Here is a 6,868-nt window from a genome sequence, read left to right as displayed (position 1 = left end):
GAGTAGCAAAAGCATGTTGGAATTTGGTGCCACTTGCTGGAATGGCTTGCCGCTTGAAGCGAAACCGAAATCTGGCAGTAACCTCATTCGAGAGCGCAATGAAGGACCTAGCCTAAGTTTGACAAGTTTTCTTTAGTTCTTTTGCTACTATGTATTCATTTACTTATTTGTTTTACACGTAATTCTATTGAACTTTTACTCTCTCCAAATGTACTTATAATCTAAAACAGTTGCTTTCTTGAACCGGTATATGTCAGGGTTTTCGTTTTATCGCCGAAAATAGGTATCTAACAGCGATTTGTTGTCGGTGATAGAATAGTTCGGAAAATTGGAACGGTTCCCGGCCAAATATCAACTGGATATGTGTACCGAATACCGTAGTTCGTGGTCTCTACATGGAGATAGAAAATATAATTCCGGAGGAGCTTTATTTCCGTAATATGAGAGCACGAATCTATTATGATGGACTAAAATTGAAGTAGGTACTTTGAATTAAAAACGGACACGCATCTTCAGAAGGCCTGTCGGGTTGTTGTAGATCACCGAAAAAACAATCAGAGTCAATAGAAGCGCTTGATTCTACTGCAAAGGATGAACAAGCAATGATACTCGTCTGAGTAAATAAAGCAGACTCCGGCCGCAATGAAGATAAAGTGGAAAAATTGAAACAGAAAACAGTAAAGAAAAACTACACAATTCGACAGCCGATATCTGTTGTCGTTAGGCTACAAATCTAGATTAAATAACGATGACTCGTCAGCAAGCGGAACGCAAAAAAAATCTACCGTCCTCTTCGGGCGGAAAGGTGCAGAATCGACTGGAACGCGGATGAAAACGAGAGACGAGAATTGATCACAGAAGATAGGATGAGAATAACAACAGCTTTGGGCATTGCTAAAGATCAAATTGATTTTTTATTGTTAAGTCCTAGTTTCAAAATTGGAAAATTGTCTTTAGACGCTTCTGGAAAAGTGCCATGTATGACTGAGCCTTGTTTTTAAATGGCAAATATTGGACTGCATTTACTGCCATTCTGGCCTCTTTTTTTTCATGCAATTTCCCGCATGGTTCAATTTCAAATCATATGCGTTGGCTTATGTAACAACAGAATGAGCTAAAACTCTTAGAGAACAATTCTTTGCGAATAATTCGTTTCAAGGAACAGAATTGATATGGTAATATATCCCATCAATCAATTTTTATTCTTGGAATGAACGTATATTGTTTTGTGTATACATATTCAACCAAAAAAATCTACCAAGCTTTATTTCGAATCAATTCTTCTGTGTCAATAATGCAGCCCGTCTAACGATTTCCTGCTACACTTGTTAAACCAATTCCGAAAAGAAGATAAAATCGAAAAAAACACAAATCCTAGCACCATATTAAAATACCACCATGTTCAAATCTTGGCAGGAGCGGCTGCAACAGCACTGTGGATCCGCTTTTTCCGCTGGTAAATTACATCGCCGTAACCCGTGCCACAGAACAACTGCGACACAAGTTTCCCCTTATAGAACAGGAAGGCTGCACTTTCTTATTTCGCCAGTCAAATCACGTTTTTTGCGTGATTGTGGTTGATCGAAGCAAAAGATAAAACAGCTCAGAAGCTGAGGGTTGAGGTAGGCTACCCCGGATTGCTTAACCGAAAGCCATTGTCTTGGATCTACCGGATTTTACAAGGACGTTTCTGAGGTTTTGTGGCCTCTCTGCTGGGGTGTTACGTAATTCAATTTTATGGCCACACTCACTCGATTCCATTTTAGTGTTCAGTTTTCTTTCGACCGTTCGAAGCGTTGGCTATAGCAGATATTGGCTGTTACTGATTCAATACGTGAATAATGGAGAAGAAAGATTTATGTCCCATGGACAAATCATCTACTTTTGTCTGGTTTAAAAATTTAAAGACTTTCAAGATTTATTGATTTTCATGCCACTCCATAAAATGAACAGTGGTTTGCTGCAAAACAATTGTCTATTCATTATGATTGCTATTCATCCCATTGACACAAGATAGATTTTAGCTCAAGCGAATTGACCAATTCGAAGGTCCCGTGAAAAATAAACATGACATAGTCTTTGATCCTAAAATAGAATATGGCTTGATTGCGAGTAAATTTAGACAACAGGCATCGTGCCCAGTGTTTCCGCATAGAAATCCCGTATCTTCGTCTTGGCGTCCACAAGGCCGAGCCATTATCAACGTGTGGTCTTCGTGCATAATTGAGAAATGAACGCGCGCGCACACTCTGCGCTTGTGGAATATCCATAATGAGCTTATTGACAAATTACTTGTCATGTTTGATAATGTTTCCACCGTGTGGGCGACCGCCGGTGATTAGCAGCTTGTCAGTGGCTAATTAATATTCAAATTGCCTGGCTGTGCACATCCGCGACATTTGCAAACACTCACAAATATGGGTCCCTTGCTGAATGTTGAATGCATACATTGTGAGTGGTGAGAACACCGTTCTGTCAATTGTGATTATAGGCGTTTTGATGCGAAGAAGATACTCTTGGGATCCCCCTTGATGTTATAGATGGTGAGAGTGCTATATGATGCATCGTGCATCGGTATGAGAATCTCAATTATATTATACACCAGGGCTGTCAGATGATTTTTTCGTAAATCTGTATTGGCATGCGTGAAAAATGTGTATTGTCAAGGATAGATTATAAAATGAAATTGCAACAAACTACCGCAATAATAGGACGCTGTTGCCTATCATTGCGATATTTTTTGAAGGTCAGTCCTATTGTTGCGGTATTGCATGCATTTCTTATGGAGAACGGTACCACAACACATAATAAGGACCTTAGCACTACCGCAATAACAGGCTTAATGGACGCAACTTTTTAATCATAAATGATGATGTTTCATAGCTTTGAACGGAATTTCGTCAAACAAAAGGTGTTCTAGTGGTTGATTCGAAGAGTTTTAGCGGATCCACATTTATTTTTGATGCTATTATATCCAGAATGGAATATTTAAACACTACCGCAACATTAGGACATACCACAACGATAGGACGTTTTACCCTAACATGGTCAAAACGTGAAAGGAACGAATCGCAATATTCACAATACTTGTAGAGCACACCAAAAGCTTCCGTATAGAGGTTATTGCGATAGTTTTCGGCGCTTATATCTCTTGTTAGCTTTTTTTTTGCAAAATTGAAAATAGCCTAAAACACTAAATCGACTAGAGTCACACCTAAAATTTATCCGAATTTGCTGAAAATTTGACAGGAGGCTTATTTTAGCATAAGAGTTTTGATTTTGGGTTGACAAGTTGAATACTTTTTGAAAACATGAAGAGGTCTAGTGATCACATATAATATCGGTATGAAAATGTTTACGTAGATTAACAATCTCTTTGTGATCCGTAAGGATTTATGGATCGGTCCAGCCAGCAACAACGAAAAGTGCCAAATCGTGTCCACCCTATCTTCCCTCTATACCGTACAGCCACACCATACACTCAAAGAGTCGGTGAGAGCCCACCAGAACCTAATACACTCTAAGTTGGAGTGCGCCTCTCATCATCGGCAGACTCTCTCCTTTCACCAACAACCATCAATGAGCTGGAAGACGAAGAAACATAAACAACCCACAGTCAAACTCAATATTTGGAGGACGAGACTCGAAAACTAATAAACAATATCGCGCTGTGACGTTAAACACAATTATTAGTCAATCAAATGGCTAGGGGGACTACAGAGAAACATTTTATTTATGATTAACGAATGGCACATTTATTGTCTTAATACTAACAGGATGGCATGTTCAACAGAGTTTCCTCCGGCTTTTCGGTTTTAGTGTTTGTGTTCGTTCATGATTTCTGTCTCCTAACTTGTGTGCGGTTTCTCTTCCCTAGCTCTCTCTTTCGTTTGTGCTCTGTGCTGTATGTCTTAATGTGACGTCACTCTTTCTCGCAGCGCAGCTGCTGACTAGTCTGCGCTCCTGCTACTCGACGGTATTTTGGTGGTGGCGAAAACGGCTCACGCACGCATGTTTTCACGGGTCCGTGATGGCGGACCCAAGCGATAGTCGGTGGGTTTTGCGACTCGCGAAATATGGTTTGGCTTTAGCAGCACATTTGGGTCATCAGTCTACGACTGGCACAAAAAACTTTCCTCCGCGGCGCCCTCCTCGGACGCCGCACTCCAATCAAAAAAAGGGTTTGATGACTCACCGGTTTGTTTGGGCTTACTGACCCAGTCGATGACCTGCCTGGGGTCGACACTTCCGGCTTGTTGACGCCGGCGGTGATGCTTCTTAATGAAGCCGACGAAACAGAATGGCGATTGCTTGCCGGCTGGTGGATCTCGTCCACGTGGAGGTCACCTGGCCTTCCCTCGGACCGATATGGCGACGGATCGGTCCGCTTCTGGCAGGTGACGATCGCCAGGAATATTTCGTCCGTTAGGGGGGGGGAGGGGGTTTGGCGTCGCGCTTGGGTGCGATAGTTTGCTGCGGGTGGTATCAAGCCAATCTGGCCGAACAAACACTTGAGCACGAGCACATTATCACATTTAGAGTGAAACTTTACCTTTGCTATAGGTTCCCTCTGTCTACTGTCGCACACACAATCTAAACGCACACTTTCTGCCTACTTGCTATTTAGAACGAACAATAATTCATTAACACTCCTCCGACCGTGATAGGTTTTACTTACACGAACAACCATGCCTCGAAAGACACTATTTTCAAATCGCTATATCTCAGCCGTTAGTGAACCGATTTGAACAATTTTGGGACTCACAAATTTTCCCGTCCATCAAGATTTGTCTGAGATGTTGAGACCTCCGATCGGACCAAAAATGACCTCTGTGGACCTCCAAACGTCGGAGCAAGTCGCGATTTTCATACAAATTTCGTGGTTGGTGCTCACCAGCTCGATGTTCATGCTAATATTAGTAAGATACTTCGAAATCCGTGAGATTTAGAAAGTTGCCGTCTTCTACAGTTTTGTTCAGGAGACCAAAACCATACTGTCGCAGATCATTTTATTTTGGAACTCGTCCGCTTGGCGGCGCTAGTGTATATGGGAATCCTCGTTGGGTCAAATATTTCGGAATCCGAAAGATTTAGAAAGCTGCCGTCTTCTACAATTTTGTTCAGGAGGCCAAAACCATACTGTCGCAGATCATATTATTTTGGAACTCGTCCGCTTGGCGGCGCTAGTGTATATGGGAATACTCCTTGGGTCAAATATTTCGGAATCCAAAAGATTTAGAAAGCTGCCGTCTTCTACAATTTTGTTCAGGAGGCCAAAACCATACTGTCGCAGATCATATTATTTTGGAACTCGTCCGCTTGGCGGCGCTAGGGTATATGAGAATACTCGTTGGGTCAAATATTTCGGAATCCGAAAGATTTAGAAAGCAGCCGTCTTCTACAATTTTGTTCAGGAGGCCAAAACCATACTGTCGCAGATCATATTATTTTGGAACTCGTCCGCTTGGCGGCGCTAGGGTATATGAGAATACTCGTTGGGTCAAATATTTCGGAATCCGAAAGATTTAGAAAGCAGCCGTCTTCTACAATTTTGTTCAGGAGGCCAAAACCATACTGTCGCAGATCATATTATTTTGGAACTCGTCCGCTTGACGGCGCTAGTGTATATGGGAATACTCGTTGGGTCAAATATTTCGGAATCCGTGAGATTTAGAAAGTTGCCGTCTTCTCCAATATTGTTCAGGAGACCAAAACCATACTGTCGCGGATCATATTATTTTGGAACTCGTCCGCTTGGCGGCGCTAGTGTATATGGGAATACTCGTTGGGTCAAATATTTCGGAATCCGAAAGATTTAGAAAGCTGCCGTCTTCTACAATTTTGTTCAGGAGGCCAAAACCATACTGTCGCAGATCATTTTATTTTGGAACTCGTCCGCTTGGCGGCGCTAGAGTATATGGGAATACACGATGGGTCAAATATTTCGGAATCCGAAAGATTTAGAAAGCAGCCGTCTTCTACAATTTTGTTCAGGAGGCCAAAACCATACTGTCGCAGATCATATTATTTTGGAACTCGTCCGCTTGGCGGCGCTAGGGTATATGAGAATACTCGTTGGGTCAAATATTTCGGAATCCGAAAGATTTAGAAAGCAGCCGTCTTCTACAATTTTGTTCAGGAGGCCAAAACCATACTGTCGCAGATCATATTATTTTGGAACTCGTCCGCTTGGCGGCGCTAGGGTATATGAGAATACTCGTTGGGTCAAATATTTCGGAATCCGAAAGATTTAGAAAGCAGCCGTCTTCTACAATTTTGTTCAGGAGGCCAAAACCATACTGTCGCAGATCATATTATTTTGGAACTCGTCCGCTTGACGGCGCTAGTGTATATGGGAATACTCGTTGGGTCAAATATTTCGGAATCCGAAAGATTTAGAAAGCTGCCGTCTTCTACAATTTTGTTCAGGAGGCCAAAACCATACTGTCGCAGATCATATTATTTTGGAACTCGTCCGCTTGACGGCACTAGTGTATATAGGAATACTCGTTGGGTCAAATATTTCGGAATCCGTGAGGTTTAGAAAGTTGCCGTCTTCTCCAATATTGTTCAGGAGACCAAAACCATACTGTCGCGGATCATATTATTTTGGAACTCGTCCGCTTGGCGGCGCTAGTGTATATGGGAATACTCGTTGGGTCAAATATTTCGGAATCCGAAAGATTTAGAAAGCTGCCGTCTTCTACAATTTTGTTCAGGAGGCCAAAACCATACTGTCGCAGATCATTTTATTTTGGAACTCGTCCGCTTGGCGGCGCTAGAGTATATGGGAATACACGATGGGTCAAATATTTCGGAATCCGAAAGATTTAGAAAGCAGCCGTCTTCTACAATTTTGTTCAGGAGG

Source organism: Armigeres subalbatus, chromosome 3 (assembly GCF_024139115.2).
Source record: "Armigeres subalbatus isolate Guangzhou_Male chromosome 3, GZ_Asu_2, whole genome shotgun sequence".
Classification (NCBI taxonomy): Eukaryota; Metazoa; Arthropoda; class Insecta; order Diptera; family Culicidae; genus Armigeres; species Armigeres subalbatus.
The sequence above is the reverse complement of the archived record's forward strand: the minus strand, read 5'-3'. Positions refer to the sequence as shown.